A 12,510-nucleotide genomic window follows, 5' to 3' on the forward strand; every position below is an offset into this window, starting at 1 on the left:
TGTTATCCAATGACTAAATACCAAAATCACACATGCCTGTAATTTACTTTTGTTTGAGCTGATGCCGTCCGGTGGAGCTTCGTGCGGGAACTGCTGCTTACCTGTGGCCACAACGTTCGATGAATGCTGAAAAGTCCCGGAACGAGCATTTAAACTCATATAGCTTCTTCACATAAGTTAAACATTTCCTCATTTCACAAGCAGTCTTACGCCTACTTTGTGAAATTTACGGGCCACAGATTAGATTGGGCTTGTAAAGATCGCTCCCAATCATTTTTACCAAATAAGACCAGACCAACGCTACGAGAGCTCAAGGCCAGAACCCTTCCGAGGAACGCGGTGAGCCCTCCTATTCAGCCATCGCCATCCGCCTCCCACAGTACAGGGACCAGCCTCCCTCGGCGTGGTTTCTTCAGGCCGAATCGCAATTTCAAATCGCTGGTATCCGCTCTCAAGCCTCAAAGTTTCATTACGCCATTGCAGCGCTCTCGCCCGCCGCCATTGAGGAAGTAGCAGATTTGTTGAACGCCCCATTGTGAACCGCCGCCTATGACGATCTCATGGTAGCCCTGCTACAGCGCAGAGCAACTTCACAGCGTTCTTGCATCCAGCAGCTTCTGTCCGCTGAAGAACTCAGCGACCGACGCCCTAGTCAACTTCGTCGCCGAATGAGGCAGCTGCTCGAAGACAACGCGAGATCCATTGACAACACGCTGTTTCGCGAATTGTTTTTGCAACGACACCCAGCTAACGTGCAGATGGTCCTGGCGATAGCCTCTACCATGGATCTTACCGGACATGCCGCTTTGGCAGACAATGTCATGGAAGTAGCCACCCCAACCATCGCAGCCACGACATCGTCACCGGGTTACAATACAACCGCCCTGCAAACCCTTTCCTGCTCTTTAGCCGCGCAATCTCCGCTCGACTCCTTGTGTGAGCACCTGGGACGCATCATCTGTGCAGCAGAACATCGTCGCATGTCATCTCGTCACCCACGCAGCCGTAGTTCCAGCAAATCAAGATGCACGGGCACCCGCAATAAAACATCACTGGCGTTTGCTACTACCACCGCCGTTTTGGAAACGACGCTCGTCACTGTCGGCGTCCCTGCGCTTGGCAGGCAAACAGACCGGCTGACCTCTAACGGCGACGAGTGGTCCGGACCAACAAACTATACGCCTTTTCTACGTGATGGCCAGAGTTACGGGACAACGGTTCCTAGTAGACACAGGAGCTGGCGTCAGTATTCTCCCCGCACACCACTTCGACCGAAAAGGGACACCTGTGTTGTCTTTGCAAGCCGTCAACGTCACCAGGATTCCAGTTTTCTCGTCAAGCTCCGTCATACTAAACCTTGGCCTTCAACGAGCGTTACGCTGGATTTTCCTGGTTGCAGACGTCCGTCGCGTGTAATTGGAGCAGACTTCTTGCACAGCTACGGACTCCTTGTCGACGTCAAACGACGGCGTCTCACCGACTCCGTGACCCAGCTATCCGTTCCCGGCCTCCCATCATCCGATACATCGCCGATCGCGCCTATTTCTGCCATGTTGGACGACCCTTTCGCTGCGCTCCTATGCGAGTTTCCCGCCTAGACGCGCCTGCCGGACTGGACGCAATCGGTGCATCATGATGTGTGTCATCACATCGTCACCTCCGGCCCAGCAGTCTATTTCCGACCCCAGCGTTTCTCCCCGGAGAAGCTCAACATCGCTCGCGTGGAGTTCGAACATATGCTGCAACTTGGCATCATCCGCCCTTACTCCAGTAATTGGGCATCACCACTTCACATGGTGCCTAAGAAGACTGGAGACTGGCGCCCAAGCGGCGATTACCGGGCACTAAACAACATTAAATTTCCTGATCGCTACCTTCTCCCGAACATTCAGGACTTCACGATAGCGTTGCACGGTGCGATGATCTTGTCTAAGGTCGATCTCGTTCGCCTATCATCAACTACCGGTCGCTGAATAGGACATTCCCAAGACCGCCATCAACACACCCTTCGATCTTTTTTTAATTTCTGCGCATGCCTTTTGGCTTACGGAACGCGCGTCAATTGATTCAGCGTGTCATCGATTCCGTCACAAGAGGCCTGCCTTTCGTTTTTGCATGTATTGACGACCTTCCCGCCGCAAGCTCTTCCGCAGAAGAACATCTTCACCACTTGCGGTTGTAGTTTTCACGCCTTGCCAGTAAAGGAATTGTCATCAACGCCGCCAACAGCGAATTCGGTCAACCCGAACTTGAGTTCCTCGGTCATATCGTCGACCCTAACGGCATTTGACCACTGCCGTCCAAGATTTGCGTCATTGAAGACCTTTATCAACCGACCACACTCACCAAGCTCCGCCGATTGCGCACAACTTATGGCTCCGTTAGACGCTCCGCTGGTAAGGAGGAGGAGGAATAAACATTTTATTGAACTAGCAGACTGAGGTTCTTGCGGGTGAAGCCCTTATTCCAGGGCCCCACTGGCTCTAGCGGCTCGTTCGGCTTGGTCCAAGGTTGCCTGCTGGCTTCCCAGGTCCTGCCGGGCGAGTCGCGCCTCCCACGACCTTTCAAGTTCGTTCCGTGTGGCGAGGGGTGAGTTTCCCTCTGCTGGTCTTTGTTTGCAATGCCAAGTGATATGTGTTTGAGGGTTGGTGTGTCGCCGCACCAAGGACAGCAGTCATCGTATTGGGACGGGTGTATTTTTCTGAGTGTGTGCATGTTGGGATATGTATTCGTTTGTAGGCGTCTGGTAAACAACCGTAAACAAGCGCTTCAGTGGACTGAAGAGGCCACCGACGCTTTCACCAGAGTCAAGTCCGCCCTCGCCGACGCCACGCCGCTTATTAGACACCGAAAGCCAGACGCGCCCACTGCCATCACGACCAACGCTTCAAACACCGCCGTTGGTGCCATTCTGCAGCAATTTATCGACAATGCGTGGCATCCACTCGCCTTTTTCTCCAAGAAGCTGAAGCCTGCGCAGTCCCACTACAGCGTGTTCGGCCGTGAATTACTCGCGGTTTACCTGGCTATCAGACATTTTCGCCATTTCCTAGAAGGCGGTGCATTTACTGTCTTGACAGACCACAAGCCACTTGTGCACGCTATGAACCGTTTGGCGTGTTGTTACTGGCCCCGCGAGAGTCGACACCTTTCCTACATCTCCGAGTTTACAATAACGTTCCGCCACATCAAGGGCACCGACAACGTTCCAGCCAACGTTCTAAGTCGCTTCAATGCCGTTTCCACGTTGATGTTGGAGCCTTTCCTCATCGATGTCGATTTACTCACCAGTCAACAGCACGACGACACCGATCTTCGTACACTCCGGAATTCGTCAACCTCCCTGAAATTGGAGGACGTCGTTGTACCCGTCGTCTGCGACACTTCTAACGACACACCTAGACCATACATTCCGGCATCCCTTCGCAGACGTCCATTCGAAACCGTGCACAACCTGCCGCATCCTGGTATACGTGCTGCACAGAAGCTTTTGTCCAGTCGTTTCGTTTGGCATCGGCTAAACACACAAGTTCGCGATTGGGTTCGCTGCTGTTTGTCGTGTCAACGCTCCGAGATCCAGCGTCACCCCATTCTGCCTTCCAAGTATTTTCTTCCACCGGATGCTCGTTTTGACACCGTACAGCTGGACCTCGTCGGCCCTCTCGCACCTTCGAAAGGTAACTGCTGCATACTGACATGCATTGACCGCTATACACGGTGGCCAGAAGCTACGCCTATATCTGACATCTCAGCGTCCACTGTTGCAGTAGCTTTCGTGTCTACATGGATTGCAAGGTTCGGCTGCCCATCCACAATAGTCACCGATTGCGGTCGGCAGTTTGACTCAGCATGCTTCAACGAGATACTCAAACTACTCGGAAGGACACGTTTTCGCACGACTGCTTACCACTCGCAGTCCAATGGACTTGTTGAACGTTTTCACTGGCATCTCAAGGCCTCCCATTTATGGCGCAGGAGTCGCCGGAGAAGTGGGTTCTACATTTGGCTCTCGTGTTACTTGGCATCAGAGCCGCACTCAAGAGCGACCTAGGTTGCTCCTGTGCTGAGCTAGTCTACGGCACTCACCTACGCCTTTCATGCGATTTCTTTGTCGCCACCAGCAAAGCACCTATGCCATCACCTGCCGACTACGTTGCCGAAATGTAAGCTTTCTTCAGCCAGATACACCCCGTGTCTACACGTTCGCAAAAAGCAAGGTCTCCGTAGGTTGCTACCGCACTCACATCTGCTACACACGTTTTCGTGCGTAACTGTGCCGTGCGGAAGATTTGCAGCCACACTACTCCGGGCCATATTGTGTTCTCGAGCGTCGTCCGACGACTGTTGTCGTGAACGTCAACCGCCGATCAGACACAATTGCCCTGGAACGTCTTGAACCCGCCTACATTGAAGCACCCGTGGCATCGGCTCATCCAATGTGCGACGCCACCCTGCTGCAACCCATCAACGCCGCCTCCGTCCGCGACACGCAAGACCAACGCAAAGACGCGCCGCGTCACGTGGACTTTTCATCGTTCGTTGAACAGCTCAAATTTCTGTTCAAACAGAAAATTGAGCTGTTCGTATCTGCGTCCACGCCACAAGGCAAAACGTAGACAGGACCTACGAAGACAGCTCTCCTCCTGAGCGTGGTTGGCGACGACGGTTTGGAAGTATTCAACAACTTTGACTTCGGTGAGGGCGAAAGCAAGCTGGGTTATGACACCGTCATAAGAAAGTTCGACGAGTACTTCGCATCACAGCTAAATGAGGTGGATGAACGCTACGTTTTTCGCCAGCCAATACAAGCCCAAGGTGAGCCAGCCGAGCAGTTCATCAGAGATCTAAGGATGCTAGCACAGTCTTGCCATTTCGGCACCCTGGCTGAGTCGATGATAAGGGATCAGATTGTGTTCGGAACAAACAATGGCAAAGTACGCGAGCAGCTGCTGCGCGACAACAAGCTGACGTTGACGAAAGCTGAGCAAGTGTGCTAGGCAGCTGAGTTGTCTACCGCACGAAACGAGCTCTGGGACAGAGCAAATCAAGTCGACGCATTGAAAGTGATGCCTAGCATTGAACCTCACCCAGCAGACGGTGACGCCATGACACAGGACAGGTGCATCGACGTGGCAAGGGCAACGTCAAATAGAGGTGACCCAGAAGTGTTCAAGTGCCGTAGGTGTGGGCGACGACACGCGGCTCGGAACTGCCCGGCATTTGGGCGCACCCGTCGGCGGTGCGGTGGTAAAAATCATTTTGCCGTTAAATGCAACAGCAACAAGCAAGTTGCGGAAGTCAAGAGCAGCGAAGACTTCGACATTCTCGCCATCTCAGCCAACAGGGTGAACCACTTGGAAGACTGGGTAGTTCAAGCACAAGTAACGAACAATTTGGTTGAGCTTAAGGTGGACACGGGTGCTCAAGCCAATCTTCTACCACACTGCATGTATCAACGCCTCCAACCAAGAATGCGAATGAAGCCTAGTAGCTCAGTACTACGAGCGTACGACGGAGGAATTATCAAGCACTTGGGAATCGTGACGACAAAGGCCACTATAGAGCGACAAGTCCGCTGAGATCGATTTTTTCGTGGTGAAGAAGGGACGTCAAGCAATTCTGGGGCTACACGCCAGTGAGGGCTTGGGGCTTTTCCCGCGATCAGTGAGCGCGGTAACGGCATGCAACCGCGAACAAGTGCTTAGAGAATTTCCCGAAGTTTTCACAGGCACGGGGCGCCTTCAACGTCCATACACGATGGTGCTACGGGAGGACTGTGTACCTGTCGTCCAGATGGCCCCGCTGTCCCTGCAAGAGCCACTGCGACAGGAACTGAACCGACTGATCCAGGCAGGCATCATCGCCAAAACAGAGGAGCCGACAGACTGGGTGAGTCCCCTAGTAATTGTAAGGAAGCATAATGGCGAACTAAGAGTGTGCATGGACCCCAGGAAAATCAATGAATGCTTGAAGCGCGAGCACTACGAGATGCCGCGACGAGAAGACATCGAGGCTGAAATCGCGGGAGCGAAAACTTTTTCTCGACTCGATACTAAGTCAGGCTTCCATCAGATACCACTCGACGACGAGACATCTAAAATATGTACATTTTCGACTCCTTTCGGGCGACATAGGTTTTTGAGACTGCCATTCGGGATCGCCTCGGCCTCCGAAGTCTTCCAAAAAACCACGAGCCAAATATTTGACGCCATCCCAAGAGTGCGCGTTTACGTAGATGATATTCTAATATGGGCGCCCGCAAGGAAAGAACATGATGAAAGGCTGAAAGCTGTCCTGGAAGCAGCACGCAATTCTGGTACCTAACATTGAACGCGGAAAAGTGCGAAATAGGGGTGCCGAAAATTTCGTTTTTGGGTGACGTGATTTCGGAAGAAGGCATCCAGCCAAACCCCGACACTGTGAGATCAATGCTTGACATGCCAGCACCAACCGACAAGCTAGGAGTACAGCGAATGCTAGGCGTCGTCAATTACTTCGGAAAGTTTCTGCCAGCGCTGGCTGAAAAAACTGAACTGATGCGCCAGCTGCTAAAGAAGGACACAACATTTGAATGGAGTGAAAACCAGGCCAAGGAATGGAATGATCTGTGCAAATGTTTAACCATGCAACCTCTGTTGTCACCGTTCGACCCCAAGCGAGACACTAAAATAACCTCGGATGCGTCCCAAAGGGGCATAGGGTCAGCCTTACTGCAACGATACGGGGAATCGTGGAAACATGTTGCCTACGCTTCACGGGTACTGACAGAGACACAGGAAAGATACTCGCGGATAGAGAAAGAAGCAATGGCTGTAGTATTTTGATGCGAAAGGTTCCATCACTTCGTGTACGGACGCAAGATCATTCTAGAAACCGATTACCGTCCACTAATAGCAATCCCTCGGAAGGCGATAGGAGAAATGCCACCCCGACTGCAGCGTTTTTTTCTTCGCTTGCTCAAATATGATTTTGACCTAACTTTCATTCCAGGGAAAAAGTTGGTGTTTGCAGACATGCTGTCTTGGGCTCCAGTCGACAGAACAGGCACGGACGAGGACAACGAAGACGTGGAAGTACATGCCGTAAGCTTAGTGTCGTCACTCGTTAGCGAAGCCAGTCAAGCCCGGTTGTTGGAAGAAACGAATAAAGACAGTTCCTTAAAGTGCGTCATCGAATCCATAAGAAATAACCGGCAGATAGACGGACAGCTCAAGGACTTTTCCAAGGATTTAACTGTGATAAACGGTATACTGTTCAAAGGATGTAAGGTAGTGATACCAAAGACTATGCGTCTCGAGATACTACGCAGAATACACGACGGACACCTGGGGCTTAACAAGTGCAAGACACGCGCTCGGCTCGTAGTTTTCTGGCCCGGCATGAATGCTGATATTGAAAACTTCGTGAGCACGTGCGCAGTTTGCAAAATGTGCTCCTACAAACAACAAAGTGAGCCTCTTATGATTCGTCCTGTTCCAGAGCACGCGTGGTACAGAGTCGGCGTTGACATGTTTGAGTATGCCGGGAGCTCCTATCTCTGCGCATATGACGCTTTGTCAAATTTTCCAGGAGTAAAATTGCTGCGTGACACGTCGTCTGCCACAGTCATTGATAAATAAGTGCGATTTTCACAAGGTATGGTATTCCAATCGAAGTTTGTACTGACGGAGGGCCTCAATTCACCAGTCGAGAATTCTCAAATTTTGCAAGAAGATATGACTTCAAGCACACCATTTCAAGCACTAGATTTCCACGCTCGAACGGCTTAGCCGAAAAAGGTGTGCAAGTCATTAAAAGAATTCTGAAGAAAACCACCGAAGGCAAGAATGATTTTTGGCTCGGATTACTCAATTACAGATCAAGTCCCTTGGAAGACGGTCAGTCACCAGGCGAGCTGCTTCAAGGTCGACAACTGCGCACCCCGATACCCGACTTCCAGGAAGCAACACGACGGCTGGTGAAAAAGCATCGGCAGACAATGTCAATGGGGACACGTCTTCCACCTTTGCAGAAAGGGTAAGTTGTCCGCGTCCAGGGAGACACATGGTCAACCAAAGCAAGAGTAATCAGCCGCATGCGGCCCAGGTCCTACGTCGTAAATCAGAAAAGGGCAGTGTGAGAAGACGTAACCGTCACCATCTGTTGGCAACGAGAGAGCCGTTTAGTAGTTCCGAGGAGGATGCGTCCGATGAAACGTCTGACAATGAGGCTCCAGACCAGCGTCAACTACCAACAGGCAACGTGAATGGAGGATCTGACAACGAGGAACCAGTCCGACCTCAGCTGCCACAAGGCCATACGAGCACGCCAGCCCAGGCTCTCAGAAGGTCTACGCGCAACAGAGGCGACCGGAGCGCCTACCGTACGACGAGAACTTCGTTCAGCGCCCGTGACTGGTCACCGCTCATCCAACTACGGTTATGCAAAAAGTTTTTGTTTTGTTGTTCAAACTAATTCAAAGCATGGAAGATGTATCGAGATGGCAATCAAAGCCTGTCACGATTCACTCGACGCCGACCTTTATCGCCGCGCACACTCTGTACTCTTCTGTTCTCCTCTGTACTCAACACTCTTTCCCTTATTAACTTTAAATATGATCACTGAATAAACCAAGGCGTCTTTTCCCTGGTTGGAACTGGCCCATGCGTGTCATTCATAGATCAACAACGAAACAATTGGTCTCCTTTCTGGCTCTCGAGCGCTGAAATTCGTGACAGATACAAGGAATGGAATCTGATGCTACAAATGGGTATATATTGCACGTGGTCGAGGGACGAAGGACAAGAATCACATTACGAATAACAACTTACTGAACTCAGTTACATGCCCGGGGATCTACAAATGACAGATTGCGAGTGGTTGCAACGCACTAGTGAGAAATCGAAGGGCTGGGCTGGAACTTCACCAATCAATTTTTCATTTATTCGCGTCAGCCGGCAAATGCACACAACGGGCCAGGACAGGACATTCGTGCTTGACGGGAATCATCTTAGCAAGCGGGCAGCTTCACGGTGTCAACATTGATTCGCGGCGCGGACAGTGCCATTTTAGTTGGGTAACAGGCAATCAGGAGCGTAGCATAAATGTTTAAGTTAGCGACACACCAGCAGAGAGCACATTTGTAACATGAAGAATTGGGAAAGAAAGAAAACGCACATAGAATAACCATAAACACCACAGTTCGTTTTTTACTTAACATGCAAGGTGGTCAAAAATTTTAAAAATGCCTTGTATTAGTTAGGGCCATGGCGAAATTTCGTCCTTACCTGTACGGCGAGCACTTCAAAGTCGTAATCGACCACCGCGCATTTCATTGGCTGGCAGATATAAAACGACCCTTAAGCAGCCTCAAGATAGATCCTAAGGCTGAAAGAATTTGATGTCAGCGTGACCTGGAAGGCACTACTGAATATCTACGGAGCCGACTGCCTGTCTTGCGCCCTCAGTGAACAACCGCCGCAACACGAAGATGGGCATACCTCATGAGAACTAGTCAACAGCAAAAGAAAGTTATGCAGATCCAACGTACATGTTAGAATCTAAATGAAGCGAAGCATTTGCGAAGCAGGTCATGAAGTTGTACGAATATATTCATTTCGTTCCTGCGATCTTGGCGTAAATGACACTGGCGTGCGCATGTGCTATATTGGCGCGCGGACGCAATGTGAAAGAACAAATATTGGTTTGTATATATTCATTGTTTCATAATTATTTGATATCTGTCGGCCCCTTCGTGTTCCATTTCCCGTTGTGGTTATGTGTCATAATGTGGTAATTTTGTTGTCCATCAAGACACAGCGATCATCTGAAAGCGGTAGTAGGCTTTGGAATAATACGTACCGCACGCTTCTCACCGGGAAAGCCCTTGCAGCAGGTATGCGCCAATATACGGATATCATGATCGTTCTATTCACAGACAACAGGGGACACGTTTCTTGGCTGATCCTTCGTTTTGGTAATGTGTCTCAGTACGGAAATCGAAATCATAAACACGTGGGCATTATCTCACTTGGTAGTTGGCGTTAGGATGATATGAGCGGCCCGCTTGTGACAAAGTAAGGAACTCATCATCATATTCCACACCTGGCACCCATCTGAGATATTAAGAGAGAGATACAAGAGTAATGATTGGCTGAAGATGTTTGCGTTACTGATCGCTAGGCTTGATTCAAAGAAGCACCTGAAATATCTTGTCGGTGCTGGTAAGACCGAATTATACATGCGATTGTGGCCTAATTATTCCGTCGTCGGCTATTACGCGCGTCGGAAGGTCGAATCACGGGCTCCCATGGAGCGGCGTTAGCGGCCTTTGCTGGCCATGGAAACAGGATGAATGCAAGTGAGGACTGCGACTACCAAGCTATTCTACCACAGTTACACAAAGGATATGTTGGTAGCAAGAGGGTGGTCTTGCACGGGGACGTACGTGTGTGGTTCTATGGGGTCGAAGATTTCCTGGACTCCGTCGCTCAGGCCGACATGCTATATGATGTCGCCCCTTTCGGTACATAACAGATCAACCCTGTCTAGCCATCACTTCGAGCAGACGGGATGAAGCGATGAGAATGTTTGAGTTAAAAAGCTACATGTGAAAAGAGCAGTCGCTGATCCTCGACCTACAAAACCATCAGGCTACGCTTAGGCTCGCTTGGCGTTGCCGACGAGAATGTTCGAATTACATTGGCGGCTTTCGACAAGGCCACCGACATCACCAGGGGATGTGGCCGAGTGCAAGGCGTGAGTGAAAAGGGGTTTACAATGCATTCGTTTCTCTTAAAGATCAAGACTGGCATAACATCATATCATGTGCCTCACCAGATGCGGGTGGGGCTTGAAGTGGTTATAAGCGCTATCTTGCAGCCGGTTTGACCCTCTGAAATTTGGCAGCCAACTGAATTGGGCGACACCTGCGTGCCGCGCTTGGAATATCCGTTTCCGTTTACGCGAGAACGAAATTATCAGTGGTCAATTGCGAAAGCACAGCCATCGGCGTCTGACAAGCGCCGGTTAAGGAACGCTGTGTGCTGTAGGGCGAGGTGCAACATTATTCTTCACAACATGAAGATTCAGAGCAAGACCTCGTGTTTTGGTCCGACACAAGAACTGCGATGGAGACATTAGGCAGTAGGACACGCCAGTGCGTGAAATGCACGCGCCACTGCTGCATCAGGACTGCCCATGCTCAAGGCTGTTTCTGTGTAGGCTTCCCATCCAGGCCATTTGCCCTGGCCCCGCATTCGCAGGCAACTAAACAGGGGAGAAAAATTTATATGTGCCGTGGTAACGAAAAAAAAAACAATATTACGGAAAGTTCATTTTTATTTGCACCTGGAGACAAATGAGCAGGTCTGAAAGAAGTAAAATAACAGGATAGATGCAGTCTGATATAAGGTGATCGTTTGACTTTCCAAAGTATAGTTTTATAGTGCCGGATATAATAAATATTGACTGGGTTACTAAGCTGTTGTTACTCTTCTATGAAGAGTTTCAAAATTTGAAATTGGAGATTTCATTTATAAAAAGATCGCAGCTATTCCACTCTGAATGTGGGCTACCAGCGGAGCTGTTCTTCTGCAGTACGCGCTACACACGGCCTCCCCACAATAATACACGCAGCATACTAATTGCCTATTCTGTAACGCAGGTAACGTAGCCCTAAAATTCTGTTGACGTTGGCGCGCCTTGGGCACTTTTGTCACCTATAGTACATTCCAGAAACTATCAAAATGATCTGTAAAGCGTAATACGCCAACGCGTGTATTTTAACGGTTGGACCACGCTGTACAGATTCAGCATACTGCGTCTTCCGTTTTGTGTATACAGGAAGCACCTGCATTTTAAAGGGTGAACTGTACAATACAGAATCAGCAAAGAGTCTTCCGTTGTCTGAATGCGGGAAGTACGTGTATGTTAACGGTTCAACCTTATCGTACAGATTCAGCATACCGATTCCTCAGCTTCCTAAAAACGAAAAAACTGGTATTTTGTATTACGGTCTCTAATGTACGGCTCTCTGTTCGACGGAAATGACCATTCTTTATTTACGGAAATTACAAGCAGATTTTGCGGTAGAACCAGAACACAACTTTTTTTTTTCAAAGTGCGGCGGTACTACTTCGCGATAGAGAGTCATTGCATACGCCAGCCGTGCACTCAGCGCTTCCGAAAAGAACTATACGATCACTGAGCAAGAGTGCCTGGCTATTGTTTGGTCGATATAGAAGTTTCGCCCTTATCTCCACGGCCGTAATTTCACCATCGTTACCAACCACCACGCTTTATGCTGGCTTTCCACGCTCAAGAACTTGTCTGGACGCCTGGGTCGCTGGATTTTACGCCTCCAAGAGCATGATTTCGAAATCATATACAAGTCCGTCAAGAAACACCAAGACGCCGACGCTCTTTCTCGCTGCCCGCTTTCTACGGCCCCGGTCGACGCCTCTGCAATCGCTTCGCACGTCACCAGTTCGACCAACGCTGCTACGGTTTCCTCCCTGGCCTCAATATACC

The sequence above is a fragment of the Dermacentor silvarum genome, chromosome 5, assembly GCF_013339745.2.
Source record: "Dermacentor silvarum isolate Dsil-2018 chromosome 5, BIME_Dsil_1.4, whole genome shotgun sequence".
NCBI classification, from domain to species: domain Eukaryota; kingdom Metazoa; phylum Arthropoda; class Arachnida; order Ixodida; family Ixodidae; genus Dermacentor; species Dermacentor silvarum.